Source organism: Lactuca sativa, chromosome 5, assembly GCF_002870075.4.
Source record: "Lactuca sativa cultivar Salinas chromosome 5, Lsat_Salinas_v11, whole genome shotgun sequence".
Taxonomy (NCBI): domain Eukaryota; kingdom Viridiplantae; phylum Streptophyta; class Magnoliopsida; order Asterales; family Asteraceae; genus Lactuca; species Lactuca sativa.
The window spans coordinates 275591368-275618711 of NC_056627.2; the positions used below are offsets into that span (position 1 = coordinate 275591368).

The 27344-nt window shown below is 29.3% G+C and overlaps 1 long non-coding RNA gene across 21 annotated transcripts; it reads right to left on the reverse strand.

Moving 5' to 3' along the window:
• Nucleotides 1–183: 183 nt before the first annotated feature.
• LOC128134192 (uncharacterized) lies at nt 184–27344 on the reverse strand. Of its 21 annotated transcripts, XR_008232538.1 has the most exons (19): nt 26884–27344; nt 26642–26806; nt 26057–26237; nt 25330–25505; nt 25028–25103; nt 18641–24916; nt 18519–18567; nt 18307–18340; nt 17738–17872; nt 17400–17460; nt 17078–17165; nt 12477–12543; nt 11392–11457; nt 11063–11117; nt 6603–6731; nt 1599–1800; nt 1290–1511; nt 1072–1106; nt 184–677 (listed from the first exon to the last, which is right to left on the reverse strand). It is a non-coding gene; the product is annotated as an uncharacterized LOC128134192 (long non-coding RNA). The 21 variants fall into 21 exon arrangements; XR_008232526.1 differs by lacking the exons at nt 11063–11117; nt 12477–12543 and having other exon boundaries at nt 26884–27067; nt 27147–27344; XR_008232542.1 differs by lacking the exons at nt 11063–11117; nt 12477–12543 and adding an exon at nt 1190–1254 and having other exon boundaries at nt 1314–1511.

The window sequence follows — 27344 nt, forward strand, 5'->3', positions numbered from 1 at the left end:
TTATATAAATAATTTAGATAAGTTATTTCCTCTTATAACTTATTTTTAGGTGGTTTATAACCAGGTTCGGTCCTGAAAAATTAAATATTTTTAAAGGCTTAGGACAAACAATCGTTATTATAAGTTCTTATTTTTAAATAAAAATATATAATAAAAAAAAATTAGACCCAGTGTAACTGCCTATTTTGCTCCCCTCAATGCCTCCATGTTAATAACTTATTTGAAAGTGTTTAGAATAACACCTCCAAGTTTACTTTTTGTCAATTCGATCGTCATATGTTTGCAATAATATTCACCACAAAAACAAACTGAGGGTGTAAATTGATAAGTAAACCACCTGGAGGGGGTACTCTAGACATATATTATAACCATTGGGCATATGAAGCCTTATCTTTAAACTTGAGGGTGTGAAATCTCATAATATGGATTGGCTTGCTTTTAACTTTAACGTGTACCATGCTCCTACGCATATCCAATTGGCACATCCAATTGAATGATCCCGAACAAATGTCATGTCCTCGAATAATAAACTCGGATTTCAAATACATCTCCCGTAGAAGAAAGTAACACCAACACCGTATGATGGTTGTGATTCAATGATATCAATGTAGTATTTTTTTTTCTTCTTGTTATATCCCACAAGGATGCTAACAACAGGACAAAGTGTTGTCTCTAATCTGCATTGAAAACAGGAAAATATTAGGGGTGTTTTGGTCTGTTTTTTAAAGAATGGAACCTGTCAATGAAAATAAGAAATTCAGGGAATCAGAACTGCAATCTGTCACGTTTATTCTTCAATTTAGGGTTGCAGATAGTAGGGAATGGAGGCTTAAATTTGGGACTGTAGTGAAATAGTATATGCCTATTGGTTTATCTTTTTGAGATTCTAAGTTCAGTATTTATCTACTCAATTATTCCACTTTTTACTTTGTCATTCCATCCAACAAAAATGAAGATTGCAAAGCAATTACGAAGTCCACAATTTGTTTGATTGACATCAAAACTCAAGAATGCAAACAGAAGACCAAAAAGTAAACATAACCAGGTAACAACAAGAACACAAGAGCTTACCATATTTACTCTTCTGGCGACACCAATCCTGCAACCTATGTGAAAAACGAAATCAATAAGTAGAGAAACACGCAGAAAGGATCAAAAAAAAAAAAAAAAAAAAAAAACACATGATTACGTGGACCATCAAATACGATAACCTCAGAGCTGTAAGCATCTCAACCCTGGTGCTGAATCTGAATGCTAAACAAATAAAAACATTCAACTACATGTCTTACTCTTTGTAAAAACAGATCAACAACCTTGCAAAACTCTTATTTGATTACGAAGGCATTCTTTTGGATTCACTTTGCAATGATTCCAATGTCCACGTGGACCAGCAGATAGTGGGCTAATATGTGGTGAAACTCTCAGAAAATGGAACACCACTGGACGTATCTCAGTACTTTCATCGAACACTTGGCGTGCCAACTTTGAACCTCCACCTCAACATGTAATTTCTTTGTGGAAGGACCAAATTTTCGAATCAAATCAGCAGAAGAAATACAATTTAATAAAATATGAAAGAATTAGACATCATTAGTTACCTGATTCAAGATTAAAAAAAAAATCTCCAGAAATACGCACATAAAAACAGTCGTATGCTTCACTTCTTGCTAAAATCTTACAGAAATCACCACCACCGCCCTCTATTCAGATAATAACAACCCTAGTTTACTGCGATGGCTTTCCTTTCCGACGTCGTCGCAGGGATGGAGAATGTGTATAGTGGTGTTGGTGGTCCAGGCCCTGTGTGCAAACAAACTGAGATAATAGAAGAATAAAGGAAAAGATATATATATATATATATATATATATATATATATATATATATATATATATATATATATATATATATATATATATATATATATATATATATATATATATATCCGATTTTTGTGTGCATCGATTTATGTTTTTCGTGTGCAGAAGAAAGCAAAGCCCCTGTGGAATAGGTCAAGGCGATGGATAATCTGTATTGAAAAGAGATTTCTTATTGGAAGGAAACGGCGGTGAGACAAGAGGTGGCAAAAAGGGGAAGCACAGCTGGCGGAAGCTCAATGGAATAGGCATTGTTCAGCTGGAAATAACCCCACACACGGCAAACATGCAAGAAAGACAACCGACCGACTCAAATCCAATGGAAGATCACAAAAACCAATCCGAGAAGCAGAAACAGGAAACCACCAAAAGAATACCATGGTTACTGTTCATAAGAATCATAACTATTAAAGTATATAAATCTTAAAGTATTAAATAACTTGAAAATATGGAAACTTTAGTTGAGACTTTCCAAATTTTGCATATTATTAACCAGTCAAATTACTCTTATGACTGAGTAACTTGCGGGTCTACTTTATTTTTTTTTTATATAATACTAATATTATCATATGGCCGTTCGAAAATAATAGTTTGAAATGTTTTTTATTTAATAATAATTATTAATTTTTTATCTATAGTTCTTTTTTTTGAAAAAACTATAAAAATGATTCTATTTTTTTTGCTAAGGTCCAAAATAGTTTCATATTGCAAAAATTGTCTTTATTTGAGGGTTTTTCATTAGGGATATATCTCTAATTATAACAAACGTTAAAATGTCTCCGAAATACCCGAAATATTGCTAAGGGCCATTTTCTAGTCGATTGAGGGGTCCGGATATGTTGAAGGCCCTGAGAGGGGGTCCAGACGTGTCGAAGGCTCAGAGAGCGGTCCAGATAGACCGAAGGCCTGCGAGATGGTCCAGTCATGTTGATGACTCATTATGCATGTTGTTTGTTTATATGATATGATTATAATTGTATGACGTTGGTATTTTGGGGAAACTCACTAAGCTTCGGGCTTACGGTTGTTGATTTTGTTTCAGATACTTCTGATAATCGCGGGAAGGCGAAAGCGTGATCATACACCTCCTTATGTTTTTATAATTTGATTCTGGGATACTCTGACATTAAACCATTTTGAAAACATGTTTGTAAGAATTATTGGTTTTTGAATGATTTAAAAAGTTTTAAATTGGCTTTAATTTTATAGATGTTACAAGTTGGTATCAGAGCCTTGGTTTGAGTGAATTGGAGGAAACACTCGTGTGTCTCTAGTCTCAAACTAAGGACAAGATTTTAAAATGATTTTTCAAATGATTTTCAAAATACTAAAGGAGGATGCAAGTGTACAATCAGTCGGAGCCAGCGAAGTAGAACAACATGATAGTACTAGACTAGGGATCTTCAAGAATTGCATGATAGAATTGCTTGATTATATGTTGCCTGCTAGCCTAGGTTTTTTCCTTATGTGAAATTGACATCATTACTGTAGTTGCTTAGTGTATGCATCACGGCCGTACATAATTAAGATCTTATAGCCTGAGAATGTTTGGTTTGGCCTTATTTCTTGTTCTTGTCTGATTAAGGGCTTAGGTTAGGATCATGTATTCAAAAGTCTATAGGGTCCAACGTTATGTATGGCTAGCATACACGAGTGTTGCAGAGTTGGTGGAAATTTTATGGATGGGTGGGTAGTGCGAGGCCGCGAGGCCAGTTATGAGTTATTTAGCATTCCTCTAGGAGTGAGGATTGAGCGCTCGCTATGTTTATATATATTGTTAGGGTGTTGTGATGATACTTAAGACAAATATGGGTAGGTGTGGAAGGTAGTATGAGCCCGTACTACTGAAAGCACAAGACCCATATGTGTAGCAAGGAAGTCACAACCCCTAGGGTTTGGTTGGGAGTAGGTTCCTCGTTGTTTATGTGGATTATCTGATATCTTCTTGGTATACTTTCGGTATGGTGGTTATGAGACGATTTAAGGCCGGATCTAGGTTAGGATCAAGAGTTGGCAGCCAGGATAGGCCAGCTGTGACAGAGGATCGCGTCAGGGAGATTATTTGGGAGGAGGTGGTCGAGATTGTACGGATCGGAGATGTTTGGGTGTATTAAGACCTCCATGGTGAAGTACTTTGAAGAGCGTTATGCAGCCATTACTAAGACGGTTGCCATTGCAACTTCAGCAGTTGTAACAACGGCAGGGGGAGGAGCTAGCGGCCAGATTGTAACCGGGTCTTCAAATGGTGGACTGTCGCCAAGGGCAAGATTCGCGGTGGTAGTAATCGGAAATGGCACAGATTTGGCATTAGACAAATTCGCACGTTCAAGTAGCTCGAGTATGTATTTTCTTTGAGACAAAACAATGTCGGACCCCTGTTTAACAATTTCAACCCCCAAAAAATAAGATAACGACCCCAAATCTTGTAGAGCAAAAGTGCGACTAAGATTCTGAACAACCCGGTCGATATCAGCGGTATTGTTTCCTGTAAGAATAATGTCATCAACATAAACAAGCATATATAAGAGAACACCGTTAGAGGAGTATTTAAAAAGTGAAGGATCCGTTTTAGATACACGAAAACCAAGAGCATGAAGTGTTTCCTGTGAGAATAATGTCATCAACATAAACAAGCATATACAAGAGAACACCGTTAGAGGAGTATTTAAAAAGTGAAGGATCCGTTTTAGATACACGAAAACCAAGAGCATGAAACCATGCTCGGGGAGCTTGCTTAAGTCCATAGAGAGACTTGTGGAGAAGACAAACATGATCAGGTTTGTCCAGATCAACAAAACCCGGTGGTTGTTGCAAGTAGACTGTCTGTGTGAGAGCGTCATGTAAGAAGGCATTTTGAACATCAAGTTGTCGTAAGGGCCAATTATGTGAGACTGTCAAGGATAGAACCACCCGAAATGTAGTCGCTTTGACAACGAGACTAAAAGTCTCATGATAATCAAGACCATGTTGCTCATGATAACCTTTTGCAACAAGACACGCTTTGTAACGTGTAATTGCCCCAGTCGGATCCCGTTTGAGCTTATAGACCCATTTACAACCAACAACATTAGCATTCGATGGAGGAGGCACTAAGGACCAGGTGTTGTTGTGTTGAAGAGCAGAATACTCGTCGGCCATAGCCTGACGCCATTGAGGCGATTTTTTAGCAACGTTAAAGGTGCCTGGTTCGGTAGGAATAGTAGTAGTATGATAGGAGGCAAGATTATATGGTTGAGAGGGTTTAGGATTATGACGCAAATTAGAGGGACGAGGACGAGGTTGAGAGGAGGAAGTGTCGGGTTGGGAGGTAGAAGTTGCTTGTTGAGATGTGGTGGTTGTTTTAAGGCGTCATGCAAAAGGTATAAAGGAGAGGTGGAAAAGGAGGTTCGTGTGGAGATGTAGGGGAAGAAGATGATGAAGGAGATGGTGTAGGTGATGTAGGAGATGTATTGGAAGGAGATGGTGTAGGTGATGTAGGAGGTGTAGGGGATGTATTGGAAGGAGTGGATATGCCAGGTCCAGGATTAGGATAAGAGGATGTATAAGGATCAAAGAAAGATGTGGGTGGAGATGGGGGGCTGATTTGGTAAGGAAATAATTGTTCATGAAAACGAACATGACGAGCGATATAAAGGCATTCGGAAAGAGGGTCAAAGCACTGATAACCATGGTGGGAGGTGCCATATCCAAGAAAAACGCACAAAAGAGATCTAAAATCCATTTAATGCTTGTTATACGGACGGAGATGTGGATAACATCGACAACCAAACACACGAAGAAAGGAAAAATCAGGTTTGTGTTTGAAAACATGTTCGAAAGGTGAGATATTGGAGTTGGTATTAGAAGGCATACGATTTATGAGATAGACGGTTGTGTCAAAAGCACAATGCCAAAATCGTTGTGGAACACCAGATTGACCAAGAGTGAGGCCGGTTTCGACCACATGACGGTGACGACGCTCAACAACGGCATTCTAAGACAAATGATGAGTAATGCCGAGAGATGAGAAAAACTTAGAGAGGTTTCGAAATTCACCTCCCCAATCAGTTTGAACATATTTTAGTTTGGTTTGAAATTGTCGTTCTACTGTAAGAAGAAACTGTTGGAAAGTACTAAAGACATCAGATTTGGATTTTAAGGGAAAAATCCACATAAAACTAGAAAAATGATCAACACATAGTAAGAAATATCGATGGTCTTCAAAAGAAGTAACAGGGGCTGGTCCCCAAACATCACAAAAGAGTGAATCTAAAATATGAGAACTTTTATAATTAGAAGATGATAGATGAAGTTTTGAAGATTTTCCAATAGAACAAGAATCACAAGGTGAATTGACAAAATTGTTTGATAAAGGTAAACTATATCATGAAATCATTGACTTCAACAGCTGCGGATGGGGATGTCCAAGTCGTTGATGCCAAGTGACGGAAGAAGCACGGGTAGCGGAGAAAGCAACTTTAGACGAGGTAGACTGCAACTGCGGAAGGTGGAAGGAGTAAAGGCCGTCACTACTTGGACCATGAGGAGGGTAGTGTGAGTATTCTCGTCGTTCACAGCAAAAAAAGAAGTGTGAAATTCAAAATAAACATTATTATCATCGCATAAATTTTGAACAGAAAGAAGGTTTTGTTTGATTTCTGCAACATGAAGAATTTGTAAGAGATGAAAAGTTTTATTAGGAGAATAGAGTTTAGAGGAGCCAATATGGAGAATGGGTAAACCTTTACCGTTGCCAACAAATAAGTTGTCATGGTCATGGTATGCCTCGGAGTGATCAAAGCTCGAGAGATCGGATGCAACATGATGACTAGACCCAATATCAGTGACCCAGGAAGAGGAGGCCCGGGATCGATAATCTGCAAAAATAGCAGATGGTTGTTGTTGTCTCACACATATGGTGGAGGGATCTCAAAGAAATGACAATTTTTATTAGCTCAAAGATTAACATGTCACATCGTTTATTAGATGTCTCGGACTCGAGACTAAAACTAGGTCTTGTTAATCTGCATTTTCTTGTTTGACTTTATTTGTAGGGTTATGTTTAAATTCTTCACAAATAGAACCCAAGACAAAGAAATCACAAACAAAGCCGGACAAGAAAATGAAAATGAACAAAGGATCAACGCAAAACCTTAAGAGTAGAAAGAAAATAAATGGAAAAGAACTCTACAAACAAAGTTACACAAGTAAATGCAGTTAGAGAAGAAATCTAAAGCATAACCCCACAAACTTAACCCAAGAAAAGAATTCTACCGCAAGATAAGAAAATGAAGCCATATAAGAAAATGAAAATGGGAAATACTTCTAAAATAAAGCGCTACAACAAAGAGAACCCATTAAAACAATCCAAAAGAAAAATCTGTCAAACAACGCCACCAAGAACTCTAAAAACAAACAGAACCTATAAATAAAGCCAAACAAGAACTTTACAAAATAAATAAAATCAGAACCCTACAAATAAAGCCACACAATAACTCTACATAAAAAGTAAATCCCTACAAACAAAGCCACATAAGACAATGCAAATGGATAAGAACCCCAAAGTGGATTTCTTCAAACATAACTCTAAACAAGACCTCCAAGAAAAATCCTATAAACAAAGCTCACATAACATCTCTACAAACCAAGCACTAGCCTACAAATAAAAGACACAAGAACCGTACAAACAAAGCAAACCCACTAAATAAAGCCACACAAGAAACGATGGATGGATTCATAAGTAGAACCCTACAAACTGAACTCAAGACATGAATTCCAAAGCAAAATCTTACAAACAAAGCCACACATGAAACAAAGAAAGCAAAATCACACAAGAACTTCAAAGTAAAATCCTACAAACAAAGCCACACAAGAACCAAACAAAATAGAACCCTACAAACAAAACCACAAAAGAACTATCTACTAAGTAAAACCTTATAAACAAAGTTACTCTACGAACAACGTAGAACCCTACAAACAAAGCCACACAACAAAATACAAACAAAGAAATGTATAAACAAGGCATAAAATAACTTTGCAAATAAATAAAAACTTTACAAACAAAGTAAAACCCTACAAACAAAGCAAAACTGGTAAACAAAGCCATACAAGAAAAAAAGACACAGTTTCAAACATAGAACCCTATAAACTAAACCTAAGACATCAATTCCAAAGTGGAATCCTACAAACAAGACCACACTAGAACCCTACAAACAAAGTCACACAAGAAAGGGACACAAATTCAAAAGTAGAATCATACAAACAAAGCCACACAAGAAACAAACAAAGTAGAACCCTATAAACAAAGCCACACAATAAAATACAAATATATAATTTTAAAAACAAAGCCACATAAGAACTTTGCAGACAAAGCAAAACCCTATAAACAAAGCCACAATAACTCTCCAAACAAAGTAGAACCCTACAAACAAAGCGATACAAGAAAATACAAATGAGAAGAATTCCAAAGTAGAACCCTACAAACATAACCATAAAAACAAAACCATAGAACTCCACAAATAAACCCTACAAAAGAAATCTACACAAGGCCACTACTAATAAAGCTACACAAGAAAGTGCAAGTTGATAAACAATATCCAAAGCAGAACCCTACAAAAAAAGCCACACAAGAACTCTACAATGAAAGCAAAACCTCACAAACAAAGCCACACAATAACTCTGCAAACAAAGCAAGTACCATACAAAAACTCTACAAACAAAACAGATCCCTACAAATAAAAGCCACAAAAGAACACAAACAAAGTGCAACAACCCTAGAAACAAAGCTACACAAGAAAATGCAAATGGACAAAGAATTCCAAATCCGAAGCGTACAAACAAATTGTGTCTAATTAATATGTAAAATATATTGATAACGTAGGAAGAGTAATGACACCTTAATGGTTGATGATTGGCGGAGGGCAACTAGGGTTTGAACAAAAGTAACTATTTATGGAACTCTCAAGCATGACCAAAACTATAAAAAACCAATCTTGCTATCGCCCAAAAAAAAGAAACAAAACTTGTAATCAACACAAAATATGTTTAGGGCATTAAAGAAATGGATAGAAAGTAAGAAAGTGTGTTTAACTAAAGCAAGAAAGAATCAGGGAACATGACTGTGCAATAGCTTATGCAAATTTTTGTCGGTGGCTTTTTGAACATATTACTAGATTTTTCTAAAACAAATATTATTAACCATAAACAATTAACTAAAAGCGAAGTCTCTACAAAAAACACTGATGGTGCATAAAATGATTAATGACTTACCAATTAAGGGATACTTTAAAGTAAAACTACATTTGGAAAAAAAAAATCTATATACAGGTGAAATTAAACAACCAAAAGTAGAAAATAACACTATGATCAGGCTTATAACCAAGACACAATAGTTGTATTAGACAATAATAATATATCTAAAATCAAATAAGCATTAGTAACTAATAAATGCTTATGGACAAAGGCAAAAACCATAAAAATAAGAAATAACAATCCTAAATTGGGAAAGCTTTCAACAGATTCAAGAAAGAAAATTATCGGCGATAACATATCAAACATCCCAATCAGATATAACGTTATTGAATTGTATATCCTATCCTATTACACACAAACATATGAGAACCATAAACACACAACACCAATTATGAACTACGACAAATTATCAATACACATTGGAGGAATTCAAACACGAACAAACATTGAATCCATCAAAGAATATGGGGTTGAAAATCTTCCTGGATTTTCTTCTCACCTTTTACTTAAAACATAAAAAATAAAACTTAAAGACATATTAGTAAATATTTCACAACATTGTCGATGAAATAAATAACCAACATAAAAAAAACCCTAGCTACCTACCCACAGATAAAACTGCAATTGGACATGAACATGTAAACAAGAAGATATTTTCATGATCAGTTGTGAAAAGTCAAGTCTGACCAAGAAAAAGTTGTATCGGGTTTTAATATAAAAACTACAAGACAACATGCATAAAACACACCATATACAAATAAATGATTTGATGAAAACACTGCAAAACAAGAGCTAAAATGATGTGTTGATTGCTGTTAAAGATCATATATCCTAAAACTCTTTTAAGGATCCAGTTAGAATTACACTTACATTTCCAACTAAAATGAGGCAAATAAATAAATGTTACATAAGTTCAAATACAGAAACTAAACATTCAAAAGTAATAAACAATAACACTGAGTAAGTAAAAAAAAAAAAAAAAAAAAAAAAGCAAGTGTTGGCAAGACAACTTGTCACCAAAAGTAAAATTTCAAAACAAAGAAAACCATAACTTATTTCCTTGACACATGAGTGTTTCTTATTTAAAATTGAATCAGAATCAGATAATTAACTCATAAAAGATATTGAAACAATTAAACTAAATAGATTTACAAAACATAACAGATAAATACATCAATCAAAACAAGTAATCCACACAAGAAACAAATAAAGTAACCCTATAAACAAAGCCACACAAGAACTCTCTACAAAAAAAAAAAGTAGAACCTTTTAAGCAAAGCTACTCTAGTAACACAGTAGAACCCTACAAACAAAGCCACACATTTAGTCTACAAAAAAAAAGAACACTACAAACAAGAAAAGAGACATTCAAAAGTAAAACCCTACAAACTAAACCAAGACATGAATCCCAAGGCAGAATCATTCACACAAAGCCACACAAGAAACAAACAAAGTAGAACCCTAGAAACAAAGCCACATAACCAAAACAAAACCATACAACTCTACAAACAAACCCTACAAAAGAAATCTACACAAGACCTCTACAAATAAAGAAAAACCTTGCAAACAAAGCCACACAATAACTCTACATACGAACAAAGCAGATCCCTACAAATAAAGCCACATAAGAACACAAACAAAGCGCAACCACCGTAGAGACAAAGCTACACAAGAAAATGCAAATGGAAAAAGAAGCATAGTGTCTAACTATTATCTTAAACATATTATTACTAACCTAGCAAGACCAATGACACCCTAATGGTTGATGATTGGCAGAGGGCAACTAGGCTTTGAAAAAAGTTAACTATTAATTATGGAACTCTCAAAAAACTATAAAACACCAATCTTGCTATCACCAAAAACAAAAATAATCAAATATCTTTTTGACATAAAAGAAATGGATAGAAAGTAAGAAAGTGCATTTAACTATAGCAAGAAAGAATCAGGGAACACGAACCTGCTATTGCCTATGCAAATTTCGGTCTGGGTGGCTTTTTGTAGGAATCAAATATCTGTTAATAGATTTTTCTAAAGCACATAATATGAACCGTAAACAATTAACTAAGAGCAAGTCTTTAAAAAAATAAACCAATTAAGAGCTCTTTTATAACAAAAAAAAAAAAAAAAAAAAAAAGTTAATGGTGCATAAAATGATTAATGCCTTACTAATTAAGGGCTCTTCTTATAACAAAGAGAATGGGAACTCTCATATATCTCAAAATTAAGAAACACCACCTATGTTATCAAAAAACTTGTAAATAAACTTAATATAATAATGAAGCTAACCTGCCATAGATGCTGCAAATTTTGATCAGACGGCTATTTGAATCTGCCACTAGACTCGGTAAGAAACTGAGAGGGAAAAAAAATAAATCAAAAGTGAGTCTTGATATATACCAATAATAAATAAATAAGTGAGTAATTTGACCATTAAATATAAATAAATAAAGCCAGAAATGGTGTAAGTTTTGAATTGACAGCTTTTTGCATTTCACATGAATGATAAATTTAGAACAAAAACTAATTAGTAATATTAAATGGAAAATATAAAAGTAGCTAGCCCAAGTGGGTGAGGGATATTTTAAAGTAAAACTACGTACATTAGGAAAAAAAAAAGTAAGACAAGAATCATATACAAGCGAAATTAAACAACCAAAAGTACAAGGCACAATAGTTCTATTAGACAATAATAATATATCTGAAATCAAATAAGCATAAAAATGTAAACAATATATTTTCAGAGGTAAAAATGTCAACTCTGACCAAAAAAAAAAGTTGTATTGGCTTTTAATATAAAAACTACAAGACTACCTACCACCTTTTACAAAACACAATATACAGATGATTTGATGAAAACACTGCAAAACAAGAACTAAAATTATGTGTTGATTGCTCTTACAGATCATACATTCTAAAACTTTTTTTTTACATTTCTAACTATATAGCAGTATAAAATGAGGCAAATAAATAGATACATACTACAAATAATCATGTGGCTACAAGAAATTAATAAAAAAAAGTAACAATGCCATAAATGTGACATAACTTCAAAAGACAGAAACTAAATATCCATACAAGTAAGTAATAAAAAAGCAAGTGTTGGCAAGAAAACTTGTCACCAAAAGTAAAATTTCAAAACAAAGAAAACCATAACTTATGTCCTTGACACAAGAGATTTTATGAACATAAAACTTATTTAAAATCAAATCAGATATATAACTATTAAAAGATATGAATATATTTCATTAACTTGAGTAAACAATTAAATAATTTGTTTACAAAATAGAACAGGTAAATACATCAATCAAAACAAGTAAACAATTTACAAATTAAAAGTAACAGATAGAATGTAAAAAACAGGAAACACAAACCTGCCCATATGCAAATATTTGATCAAGTGGCTTCTGAAACTGATTTTTCTAAAACAAATATTATCAACTACTAAAAACAAATAACCATCAACAGAGCATACAAAAATGTAAGGAATAAAATACATTTCAAAACCTGTCATAAACATAGATATGCTGTACAATGCTTTTATTGGTAGGTTGTCAATGTAAAATGTCTTGATAAGAAATATCTGAATGTTGTAACACAAAGAAAACGGAATACTGCAGTGGGTTGATTTTACAAGAGAAATGTTCTATGATTGCTAATATTTTCAAAGTAAAATGACTAGATACTAGATAAGAAAAAAAATGCAAAAATTTTTTAAAGTAAAATGTCTTGATAAGAATTTTTTTGAAAGTAACAATGTTGTAGTGGAAAAAAAAAACCTAATAGGTGCAATGTTTATAATTGGGTTGATTTTCATAATAAAAGACCTTGGTAAGAAATTTTTGAAGCAGAAAGAAAACTGAAAAATCAAATGCTATAATTTTTAACAGGATATGTGCTTAAAATATAAAAAGTGAAAGTACAATGCTATAACTCATAGATTTTCCAAAGTAAAATGATTTGATAATGAAAATTTTTTAAAACAGTTAAATTTTTCGAAGTAAAATGCCTTTGATAATAAAAATTTTGACAAATTAAAGTAAAATGACTTGATAAGATAAGATTAAAAAAAAAGTTGTAATATTGCAACTAAAAGAAAACAATTGGGTTGATTTTTCAAAGAGACAGGCGCTTATAATTGGTAGGATTTTTCAAAGTAAAATGCCTTTATAAAAAATGATAAATTTTTCAAGTAAAAAGATTTGATAAGAAAGTAAAATGCTATATATGGTAAACTTCTCAAAGTTAAATGCCTATATAAGTAAAAAATGTAAAGACTTGTAAAAAATTTCATGATAAAAAATATTTGAAAGATAACATGACTTACTAGAAAATTAAAAAAAAATAATAAAAAAAAAACTAAAAAAATGTAATGTTGTAGTTAAGATGATATTCAAAAGAAATGTGCTTTTATTAATAAAACACAAAGTACAATGTCGTAATTGGTAAACTTTTAAAAGTAAAATGCCTACTTTAGTAATAAATGTAAAGATTTTTGTTAAAAAATATTTAAAAGTGAACACGTTTAATAGGAAAAAATATCTAAAAGAATGCAATGCTCTAATTGGAATGAGTTTTCAAAAGAAATTTGCTTTGATAAAAAAAATCTGAAAGTATAGTAGTATAATTGGTAAAATTTTCAAAGTAAAATGCCTAGATAAGTTAAAAATGTAAAGATTTTTGTAAAAAATGTTTTTATAAAAATATCTAAAATTTAACATGTTTTATTTGCAAAAAAAAAACTAAAAAAATGCAATGCTTTAATTGGAATGATTTTTCAAAAGAAATGTGCTTTTATTAAGAAAGCATAATGTATAATGCTATAATTGGTAAATTTTCTAAGATAAGTAAAAAATGTAAAGATTTTTGTAGAAAATGTCTTGATAAAAAAATATCTGAAAGTAAAAACCAAAAACAGCAATGCTTTAATTGGAATGATTGTTCAAAATAAAAGTGCTCTTATTAAGAAAACAGAAAGTAAAGCAATATTAATGGTAAATTTTTCAAAGTAAAATGCCTAAATAAATAAAAAAAATGAAAAGATCTTTGTAAAAAATGTCTTGATAAAAAATAATCTGAAAGTAAATATATTTTATTAAAAAAAATAGAAAAATGTAATGCTTTAATTGGGATGATTTTTTCAAAAGAAATGTGCTTTTATTAAGAAAATTGAAAGTAAATTGCTATCATTGGAAAATATTTCAAAGTCAAATGCTTTGATAAGTAAAAAATATGAAGACTTTGTAAAAAATGTCTTGATATAAAATTATTTGAAAATAAAATAGCTTTACTAGAAAAACCAAAAAATGCAATGCTTTATATGGGATGGTTTTTTCAAAAGAAGTGTGCTTTCAATAAAAAAACTGAAAAGTACAATGCTATATCTTGTAAAATTTTCAGAGTAAAATATTTATACAAGTAAAAAAGGTAACTAATTCTTGTAAAAAATGCCTTGATAAATGAAGATTTGAAAGTAAAAATGTTGCATTACAAAAAAAAAAAGCAAGGCTAAAATTGGGATGAATTTTTAGAGGAAATGTGTTTTAATAAGAAAACTGAAAGCACAATGCTCTAAGTTGTAAAATTTTCAAAGTTAAATGCCTATATAAGTAAAAAAAAAACATTTTTTTGTAAAATATGTCTTGATAAAAGAATATTTGAAAGAACAATGTTGTAATTGGTAAACTTTTCAAAGTAAAGTGCCTAGATAAGTAAAAAAAGTACAAAATTTTACAAAAAATGTCTTGTTAAAAAAATATCTGAAAGTAAAATGGTTTAATAGGAAAAAAAACTAAAAAGATATAATGCTTTAATTGGGATGATTTTTCAAATGAAATATGATTTTATTAAGAAAATTGAAAGTAAAATGCTATCATAGGTAAATTTTTCAAAGTAAAATGCTTTGATAAGTAAAAAATATAAAGATTTTGTAAAAAACGTCTTGATATAAAATTATTTTAAAGTAAAATAGCTTTACTGGAAAAAAAAACTAAAAAATGCAATGCTCTATCTAGTAAATTTTTCATAGTAAAATACTTTTATAAGTAAAATATGTAAATATTCCTTGTAAATAATACCTTGATAAAAGAAGATTTGAAAGTAAAAATGTTACAATGCAAAAAAAAAAAAAGCAATGCTTTAATTAAGATGAATTTTTAAAAGAAATGTGTTTTTAATAAGAAAACTTAATGAACAATGCTCTAAATTGTAAAATTTTCAATATAAAATGCCTAGATAAGTAAAAAATGTAAAGATTTATATAAAAATGTCTTGATAAAAAATATTTGAAAGTAAAAATGTTGTAATAATTAAAAAAAAACTAAAAGATGCAATGCTTTAATTGGAATTATTTTTCAAAAGGAATGTGATTTTAATAAGAAATTTGAAAGTAAATGCTGTAATTGGTAAACTTTTCAAAGTAAAATGCCTAGATCAGTAAAAAATGTAAGATTTTTTTAAAAATTGTCTTGATAAAATAATATCTGAAAGTAAACATGATTTAATAGGAAAAAAAACTAAAAAAATGCAATGCTCTAATTGGGATGAATTTTCAAAAGAAATCTGCTTTAATAAAAATAATCTGAAAGTACAATACTATAATTGGTAAACTTTTCAAAGTAAAATTCCTAAATAAGTAAAAAATGTAAAGATTTTTGTAAAAAATGTCTTGATAAAAAACTATCTAAAAGTAAACATGTTTTATTACGAAAAAAAACTAAAAAAATGCAAAGCTTTAATTGGGATGATTTTTCATGAAAATGTTCTTTTAATAAGAAATAGAAAGTACAATGCTGTAATTGGTAAACTTTTCAAAGTAAAATCCTAAATAACTAAAAAAATGTAAAGATTTTTGTAAAAAATGTCTTGATAAAAAACATCTGAAAGTAAACATGTTTTATTAGAAAATAAAAAATTAAAAAAATGCAATGCTTTAATTGGAATGATTTTTCAAAAGAAATGTGCTTTTGTTAAGAAAATTGAAAGTAAAATGCTATAATTAGTAAAAATTTCAAAGTAAAATGTCAAAAAAAGATGTTTAGATTTTTTTATAAAATGTATCGATAAAATAATATTTGAACTTAAAATTGTTATCATAGGAAAAAAAACTAAAAAAAACACAATGCTTTTAAAAGGAAACTGAATGTACAATGCTAAAATTTGTAAAACTTTCAAAGTAAAATGCCTAGTTGTAAAACATGTATAAAATTTTTAAGAAAATGTCTTGATAAAAAATTTGAAAGTAACAATGTTCTTAAAAAAACAAAAGAAAAAAAAAAGAATGAATACTAAAACGGTGTAAAGCTTTGATTGGGCTGATTTTTCAATCGGAAATGAGCTTTTAATAAGAAGACTTAAAGTACGATGCTGAAATTCATAGTAAAATACCTTAATGAGTAAAACATGTACAGACTTTTTAAAAATCTTGATAAAAAAAATTGAAAGTAACAATATTGTAAAATAAAAAAAAATAAAAAATAAAAAATAAAAAAAAAAAAAAACACTAAAAAGGTGCAAAGCTTTAATTAGGATAACTTTTTTAAGTAAAAGTGTGCTTTTAACAAGAAATCTTAGTGCAATGCTATAATTGTTATAAATTATAAAGTAAAATGCCTAGAGAAGAAAATAATGTAAGGACTTTTTAACAAAATGTCTTGATATGAAAATATTTGAAAAAAAACAATGCTGTATAAGAAAAAAAACTGAAATAGTACAAAGCTTTTAATTGCAATGATTTTTCAAAGGGGAATCTGATTTTAATAAGAAAATTGGGAGTAACATTGTTGTTATAGAAAAGTCCAAAAAAGTGCAATGTCATTATTGGGTTGATCTTTAAAGAGAATGTTTTAAAGAAAAAAAAAACAGAAACATAATCTAAAATGCATAGATATGAAATGCTAATCATTGTAAACTACCATAGAAAACAAGAATGAAGAAGACACAAAAACATAAAGATGTTAAGTAGAACAGAGCATACCTGGAATAAAAGCTGAAAGTATTTTGGTATTTCTCAGAAAACTTGGAGCATAAGAAAGATTCAGTATCTCCACTATAACTGACAACAACTAACAACACACAACAAAATATACAAAAGTTTAGTATCATTCTCAATTCTATCTTACTCTTACATTGTCACTAAGAATATTCAAAATAGAAAAGATTGAAAACAGCAAAACATGCCTAGCACTGAGAAAGAATTCCCACATCTCAACTTAAGTGTCAAAAGCCTTCAGTTTCACCTTCAAATTGGTGTCTGTTATAAAGAATCAAAAAAGAAAATAACAAAAGATTTACTTGACCTTAAAAGAGCATACAATCTTCTTCCTGATCCTATAAACAGGTTGAATTTTGGTTCCTCTTCTTGCAAAAGGATAAAATGAAAAACAAAAAAGAATAATAATTACTCGCATATAAAATTAAATAGCAATGTATTTTACTGTTTTGAAAAATAATATGTAACAAAAGTGCAATGTCAATATTGTTATCAAAGTGAAGGAAGGTTGCTACTATAGATAAAAATATATATAAGTTTGTTGCAATTATGGGAAAAAGTACATATGTACATTTCTATTATGCATAAAAAAATTAAGTGCAATGCCTAAATTGATGAAAAAAATGAGTATATCATATTGTTTACCTCACAATCGATTTCAACGTTGCTTATTGCATTTGAAGGCTTTGATTCAATTATATCAATGTAGAATTTATTGTTGTTATATCCCACCATAATTCTATCTCCTCTCCTGTTGTTAAACAAGACAAGTTCTTTAATCTGCATTGAAAACAGGAATGGAATCTGTCAATGAAAACAAGAAATTCAGGGAATCGGAATTGTAATCTGTTGCATTTTTGGTTTCGTATTATTCTTCAATTTAGGGTTCCAAATAGGAGGGAATGGAGGCTTTAAAATTGGGATTGCAGTGGAGTAGTAAATTAGTTACTTAGTTTTTCTTTTTGATATTCTAAGTTCAGTCCATATCTACACATTTATCCCACTTTTTACTTTGTCATTCCATTCCAAAAAAAATGAAGTGCTCCAAAAGAAAAAGAATTATGGTAGCTTTTGAACCCAATCCTGATATTTCTCAAACTCAAGATTATTTGACAAAGTCCATTGTTCGTTTGTTTGACATCAAAACTCCAGAATGTAAACAGAACACCAACAAGTAAACATAACCAGGTAACAACAAGAACACGAAAACTTACCATTTTACTCTTCCGGAGAGACCAATCCTGCAACCTATGTGAAAAACGAAATTAATAAGTAGAGCAACACGTAGAAAGGATTTAAAAAAATGGAACATATGCGCACCAATTGAACCAATTAAGGGCTTTTTTGTAACAAAAATAAACCAATTAAGGGCTCTTTTTATAACAAACAAAAAAATTGATGGTACATAAAATGATTAATGACTTACCAATTAAGAGCTCTTCTTATAACAAAAAAAAATTAGATCTCTCCCATATCTGCAAAGTTAAAAAACACCACCTACATCATCAAAAAATTTGTAAATAAACTTAGCATAATGATGAAGCTAACCTGCCATAGATGCTGCAAATTTTGATCAGGTGGCTATTTGAATCTGCCACTAGACTTGGTAATAAATTGAGAGGAAAAAAAAATCAAAAGTGAGTCTTGATAAATACCAATAATCAATAAAATAAAAGTGAGTAATTTGACCAATAAAGAAAGCCAGAAATGGTGTAAGTTTTGAATTGACAGCTTTTTGCATTTCATATGTATGATAAATTTAGAACAATAACTATTTAGTATTATTAAATGGAATATATAAAAATAGCTAGCCCAAGTGGGTGAGGAATATTTTAAAGTAAAACTACGTACATTAGGAAAAAAAGTCATATATATATGTATATATATATATATATATATGAAATTAAACAAGCAAAACTACAAAAATAACATTATGATCAGGCTTATAACCAAGACACAATAGTTGTACGTATTAGCCTATAATAATATATCTGAAGTCAAAGAAGCATTAGTAACTAATAAATGCTTATGGACAAAGGCAGAAACCACACGATACATAAAGATGTAAACAAGATATTAAGAAAAAGTTGTATAAAAAACTACAAGACTACCTACCACCTTTTACAAAACAACATTCATAAAACACCATATACAAATGATTTGATGAAAACACTGCAAAACAAGAACTAAAATGATGTGTTGATTGCTCTTAAAGATCATATAATCTAAAACTCTTAATAAGAATTACACTTACATTTCTAACTACATAACAGCATAAAACGAGGCAAATAAATAGATACATCATACATACTACAGATAATCATGTCGCTACTAGAAATTTATAACAAAAAAAAAGTAACAATGCCATAAATGTGACATAAATTCAAAAGACAAACTAAATATCCATAAGTAAACAATAACACAAGTAAGTAATAAAAATGCAAGTGTTGGAAAGAAAACTTGTCATCAAAAGTAAAATTTCAAAAAAAAGTAAACCAGAACATAAAACTTTTTTAAAATCAAATCCGATAATTAACTCATAAAAGATATAAATATATTTCATTAACTTGAGTAAACAATTAAATAATTTATTTACAAAATAAGCAAATACATCAATCAAAACAAGTAAACAATTTACAAATTAAAAGTAAGAAACAGGAAACGCAAACCTGCCCATATACAAATATTTGATAAAGTGACTTCTGAAGCTGATTTTTCTAAAACAATTATTATCAACTACTGAAAACAAATAACCATCAACAGAGCATACAAAAATGTAAGGAATAAAATACATTTCAAAACCTCTCATAAGCATACACATGTTGATAATTAGTACAACATATTTTCTTATTGAATGTTGTAACAGAAAGAAAACAGGACACTGCAATGCTTTAATTGGTTGATTTTACAAGAAAAATATGCTATGATTGGAAATGACAATGTAATAATTGGGTTGATTTTCAAAGTAAAGACCTTGGTAAGAAAATTTTGAAGCAGAAAGGATACTTGAAATTGAAATGCTATAATTGGATTAAATTTTCGAAGAAAATGCGTTTGTTTTAAGAAAACTAAAAGCGCAATGCTTTAAATTGTAGCTTATAATAAAAAAAATTAAAAGAACAATTTGATAGATTTTTGAAGCTAACATGCTATAATTGACATTTACAATGTTGCAACAGAAAGAAAATCGAAAAGCGTAGTGCTATAATTAAAAGATTTTTCGAAATAAAATGATGTAGAAAAAAGAAAAAGGAAAAAAGAAAAATGCAATGCTATAAATCATAGATTTTTCAAGTAACATGCCTTCATTAGAAAAAACTGATAGATTTTTCAAAGTAACATGACATTAAAAGAAAAAAAACATGAAAGTTACAATGCAATAACGGAAAGAAAATTGAAAAGTGCAATGCTATAAACGAGTTGATTTTTCAAAGGTAAATATGCTTATAATAATAAAACTGAAAATGCAATGCAATATTTTATAGATTTTTCAATGTTGTAGTAAAAAAGAAACATACTGAAAGTGCAATGCTAAAATGAGGTTGATTTTTCAACAAGATATGTGCTCAAAATAAGAAAAGTGAAACTACAATGCTATAACTCAATAGATTTTTTATAATGAAAAAATTTGATAGATTAAAGTAAAAAGAATTGATAAGATTTAAACAAAAAAAAAGTTGTAATGTTGTAGCTATAAGAAAACAAATGGGTTGATTTTTCAAAGTAAAATGCCTTTATAAAAAAAATGATAAAATTTTCAAATAAAATGATTTGATAAGACTTTTTAGACTTAAGATTATTAGATTTTTCAAATTAAAAAGTTGTAATGATGGATTATTCAAAAAATAAAGTGTTTTGATGAGCAAAAAACCAGGATAAATTTTCTAAAGTAAAATACCTTAATAAAAAAAAGTTTATAGACTTTTTAGACTTGATAAAATAAAATATGAAAGTAATAATGTTAAACAAACAGCAAAATGCAAAATGATGCAAAATGCAATGCTATAAATGTGTTGACTTTTGAAAGAAAAATGTGCTTATTTGAAGAAAACTGAAAGTACAATGCTATAGTGGGTAGGTTTTCTAAAGTAAAAAGCTTTGATATAAAAAAATGATAAATTTTTCTAAGTAAAATGCGTTGAAAGAAAAATGAAATAGATTTTTCAAAATAAAATCACTAGATATGAAAAAATTTGATGGATTTTTCAAAATAACATGCCTTGATGAGAAAACTATTATTATTTTTTCAAAGTAAAAAAAAAAAAGGATAGATATTTCAAAGTAAAGTGACTTGATATGATAAAAGACATTGATAACAAAAAACTGCAATTCTATAAATGGAAATTTTTTGAAACAAAATGTGCTAATAAGAATTTTTTGGAAGTTACAATGCTTTAAACTGTAAAGATTTATATTGTATGATTTTTCAAAGGGAAATGTGCATTTAATAAGAAAACAGAAAAAATAATGCTATAACTGGTAAAATTTTCAAAGTAAAATGTCAAGATAAGTAAAAAAAATGTAAAGATTTTTAATAAAATGTCTTGATAAAAAATTATTGGAAAGTAATTGCGATGATTTTTTAAAGTACAATGCTTAAATTGGTACAAAGGAAAATGTTTTTTTAATAAAAAAACTAAAGCTATAATGCTATAATTGGTAAATAGCTAAAAATAGTAGGCTTAGATATGTAAAAGATGTAAAGTTTATTTTTTCTAAATTTGTCATAAAAGAATATTTGAAATTAAAAATGTTGAAAAAAAGCAATAAAATAAAAATAAAATAAACTAGAAAACTGTAAAGTTATAATTGGGGTGATTTTCAAATAGAAAATGTGCATTTAGTAAAAAAAACTGAAAGTACAAAGCTATAATTGGTAAAAGTTTAAAAGTAAAAAGCCTGATATGTATAAATTTAAAGAGTTTTTAAAAAAAAGTACAAAACTTTATTGGGACGATTTTACTAAAGAAAATGTGCTTTTAATAACAAAATTGAAAAAAACAGTGCTATACTTAGTAAATTTTTCAAAGTAAAACGCTTAGATAAGTAAAAAAATATAAAGATTTTTGTAAAAAAATGTCTTGAAAAAGAATATTTGCAAGTAAAAATGATGCAATAGTAAGAAAAACTAGAAAAACATTTAATGCTTTAATTGGGATGATTTTTTCAAAAGAATTGTGCTTTAAAAAAAGAAAATTGAAAGTACAACGCTATATATGGTAAAAAATTTGAAGTAAAAAGTTTGAGAATTTTTGTAAAAAATGTCTTGATAAATGAATATTTGAAAGTAAAAATGTTGTAATAGTAAAAAAAAGCTAAAAAATGAAATGCTTTAATTGTTTTTTCTAAGGAATTATGCTTTTAATAAGAAAACTGAAATTACCATGCTATAATTTGTATGTTTTCAAAGTAAATGCCTTAAAAAGTAAAAAAAAATGTAAAGATTTCTGTAACAAATGTCTTGATAGAAGAATAACTGAATATAAAAATGTTGTAATAGTAAAAAAAAACTAAAAAAATGCAATGCTTTAAGTAGGATGATTTAATAAAAGATATGTGCTTTTAATAAAAAAAACTAAAAGTACAAAGCTATTATTGGTAATTTTTTCAAAGTAAAATGCCTAAAAAAATGTTCTGATAAAAGAATATTTGCAAGTAAAAATGATGTAAAAGTAAAAAAACTAAAAAAATGCAATGCTTTAAGTAGGATGATTTTATAAAAGATATGTTCTTTTAATAAATGAATAACTAAAAAATGAAAGTACAAAGATATAATTGGTAAATTTTTCAAACTAAAATGCCTATATAAGTAAAAAAATGCAAAGAATTTTGTAAAAAATGTCTTGAAAAAAGAATATTTGCAAGTAAAAATGATGTAATATTAATAAGAAAAAAAGTTAAAAAAAAATGCAATAAGAAAACTGTACAACGCTGTAATTGGTAAAATTTTCAAAGTAAAATGCCTAGATAAGTAAAAGATGTAAAGACTTTTTAATAAAATGTCTTGATAAAATAATATTTGAAATTAAAATTGTTTTAATAGGAACAAAAAACTTGAAAATTCAATGCTATATTTGGTATTATTTTTCAAAAAAATGTGCTTTTAAAAAGAAAACTGAAAGTACAATGCTATAACTGGTAAACTTTTCAAATTAAAATGCATAGTTGTAAAACATTTATAAATTAATTTTTAATAAAATGTCTTGATCAAAATGTTTGAAAGTAACTATGTATCTAAAAAGGTGCAAAGCTTTGATTGGGATGATTTTTCAAAGTAACTGTACTTTTAATAAGAAAACTTAAAGTAAAATGCTGCAAATGGTAAAATTTTCAAAGTAAACAGCCTACATAAGTGTAAAATGTAAAGATTTTTGTAAAGAAATGTCTTGATAAAAGAATATTTGAAAGTTTAAATGTTGAAATAGTAAAAAAAAAAACTAAAAAAATGCAATGCTTTAATTGGAATGATTTTTCAAAAGAAATCTGCTTTTAAAAAGAACAATGAAAGTACAGTGCTATATTTGGTAAATTTTTTCAAAGTAAAATGCCTAGATAAATAAAAATGAAAATATTTTTGAAAACAATTTCTTGATAAATGATATTTGAAAGTAAAAATGTTGTAAAAGGAAGAAAAATTAAAAAACGTAAGGCTTTAATTGGGATGATTTTTCAAAAGAAATGTTCTTTTAATAAGGAAACTGAAATTACAATGCTATAATTGATAAATTTTTCAAAGTAAAATGCCTAGAATAGATAATTAAGAAATGCAAAGATTTTGTATAAAACGTCTTTGATAAAAGAATATTTGAAAGTAAAAATGTTGTATTGGTAAACAAAAATTAAACAAATACAATGCTTTAGATGGAATGATTTTTCAAAAAAATATGTGCTTTTAATAAAAAAAAAAAAAAAACTAAAAGTACAATGCTGTAATTGGTAACCCTTTCAAAGTAAAATGCCTAGATAATTTAAAGATATTTTGATAAAAGAATATTTTGATTTAAAAATGTTGTAACAGGAAAAAAAAAACAATGCTTTAAACGGGATGATTTTTTTAAAAGAAAATGTCTTTTAATAAGAAAATTGAAAGTACAATGCTATAAACAGTAAATTTTCAAAGTAAAATGCCTAGATGAGTAAAAAATGTGGATAATTTTGTAAAAAATGTCTTGATAAAAGAATATTTGAAAGTAAAAATGTTGTAATAGTAAAAGAAAATTTAAAAATGCAATGCTTTAATTGAGATGATTTTTCATAAGATATGTCTTGAAAAAAAAAATATTTATTCTAAAAAACTGCAAAGCTTTAATTGAGATATTTATTCTAAGGAAAATGTGCTTTTAATAATAAAACTTAATACAATGCTATAATTGTTAAAAATTTCATAGTAAAATGCCCAAAGAAGAAAATAATGAAAGGACTTTTTAACAAAATGTCTTGATATGAAAATATTTGAAAGTAACAACGTTGTAAAAGAAAAAAAACTAAAAAAAAAAAATTGCGATGATTTTCAAAGGGAAATGTGGTTTTTAATAAGAAATTTGAAAGTAACATTGTTGTTACAGAAAAGACCTACAAAAATGCAATGTCATAATTGGGTTGATTTTTAAGGAAAAAATGTTTTTTATAAAAAACAGAATCTAAAATGCGTAGATATGAAATGCTAATCAATGTAAAGTATCATACAAAAACAAGAATGAAGAAGACACAAGAAAATATAAAGATGTTTAGTAGAACAGAGCATGCCTGGAATAAGAGCTGAAAGTATTTTGCTATCTCTCAGTAAACTTGAAGTATCAGTTTCTCGACTATAAGTGACAAGAACTAAAAACACACAACAAAATATATAGAAGTTTAGTATCCTCTCAATTGTATCTTACATTGTCAATATTGAGTTTATTCAAATTGGAAAAGATTGAAAACAGCAGAACATACCCAGCACTAAAAGAGAATTCCTACATCTCAACTTAAGTGTCAAATGCCTTCAGTTTCATCTTCAAATAATTGGTGCCTGTTATAAAGAAAAAAAAATATATTAACAAAAGATTAACTTAACCCTATAAAAACAGGACACTTCAACACACAAATACCCTAATATTAAATGGTAAAGTTAACTAATCATTTACTTTTAGTTCAATTTGTTATCCACAATAGCAACTTCCAAGATATTTTTAACCAATAATAGCAAAATATATTAGTAAGCAAAGTGCAAGTACATTCCTATTAATAAAATATACCTTTTGCTTTTGAGAGGCGGCATTAGAACTGAACACGAGTTTTCCCTGAGTTTGGTGGGAGCTAGAACCGGTAGGAGGCGGCAGTGGCACACCTCCGCCAGTTGTTTTCCATTGGAGGCGGAAGTGGTGGAAACAGGAGGTGGTTGGTATTTTAAACAGGTTCAATTTTGCTTCCTCTGGTTGCAAAAGGATAAAAGGGAAAACAAAAGAAATGGTAATTACTCACATATAAAATTACAGGTGAATTGCAGTTAAATATCAATTTACTTTACTGTTTTAAAAATTAATATAGACAATCTACTCTATTTCTCTTTACCCACGAGATAGCAATATACTTAACAGCACTTTACCTATAACAGCCAACCTACTTACATACTTTTACCAAAATGTGGCCCAAAATAGCAATCTACTTACATTTTTATTTACTGATAATCGTAATATATGTAAAAAAAGTGCAATGTCAATATTGTTATCAAAGTGAAAGTAGGTTGCTACTATAGGTAAAAATATATGAAAAGGTTGCTTTTTATGGATTAAGAAATCTAAGCATGTTGCCATTATGAGAAAAAGTACATAAGTACATTGCTTATATGCATAAAAAATGAAGTACAATGCCTATATTGATAAAATAAAAAGTATAGCATGTTACTTCCTACATTTTTCCCTAAAATCATCAGATAACATAAGATCAAAATTATAAAACTGCTTGAAAACATGCAAGTAATACCTTGGTCAGGTGGCAAGGATGATAGGGGTGGGGCCTCTTTGGTTCCTTGTAATCAAGACCACAATCGGTTTCAATGATGGTTATTGGATTTGAAGGCTTTGATTCAATGATATCAATGTAGTATTTCTTGTTGTTATATCCCACAATGATCCTAACAACAATCCAAAGTGTTGTCTCTAATCTGCATTGAAAACAGGAAAATATTAGGGGCATTTTGGTCCGTAGAATGTCTTTTTTAAGAATGGAAGCTGTCAATGAAAATAAGAAATTCAGGAAATCAGAATTGTAATCTGTCACATTTTTTGTTTCGTATCATTCTTCAATTTAGGGTTGCAAATAGGAGGGAATGAAGGCTTAAATTTGGGATTGTAGTCGAGTAGTATAGCCTTATTAGTATTAGTTACTCTTTGTTTAACATCAAAGCTCAAGAATGCAAACAGAACACCAAAAAGTAAACATAACCAGGGAACATCAAGAGGGTTACTTTCGATTCAGAATCCAAGATTAAGCACACCTTAATATCATATGATTAATTACAAAAAAATATATAAATAAATAAATCAAAGAAGGGAGAAACAATGTTACCGAGTAAGCAAGTGTGAATGATTCGAATTGTTGCAGGGGATTTGGAGAGCGGAAAGGTTTGTGGAAAAGAGAAATTGTGGTTGGAGTTGGAGTTGGATAGAAATAGGTTTTGGGAAGACACAAAGGCAAAAACGCGTCGGGGTCGTAGTGTGGATCACACATCTCCTAAACCAAAACCAGAAGAATTCCGTTAGAGGATTATTTCGTTTCTATTAACTTGTTTAGAGAACGGATAAAAATACCTGAAGAAAAAATGCAGAGCATGAAAGAAGAACAGCTAAGAACGCTTGCTCTCCGACATCATCGTCTGTCGCCAATTTCTAGAGATTAGTTCTGTTTTGGAAGTGGCATTATTTACTGGAACCGGAGAAAACGACTAAAATCTAAGTGTTCCTTTCAGAACCCAAGAATCTGGTGTTTAAAACCCTACAAAAACGCATATGTATTTTCGATGAAGAGAAAGAAAACGACTAAGAGCATACCAAGAACGAGGAAAACGATTAACCTCGTAATTTGATGAAAACAAAGGTGGATACGAGAGATCAGGAAGAAGAAATATGAATACCGAAGAGTACAAGAGCCTGGCGCTCTTTTGTAGTCAAACGAACCGTTTATGGAAGATCATGATTTTAATTAAGAATTGGCATTAAATAACTTGAAAATATGGAAAGTTTAGTTAAACCGACATTCCAAATTTTGCATC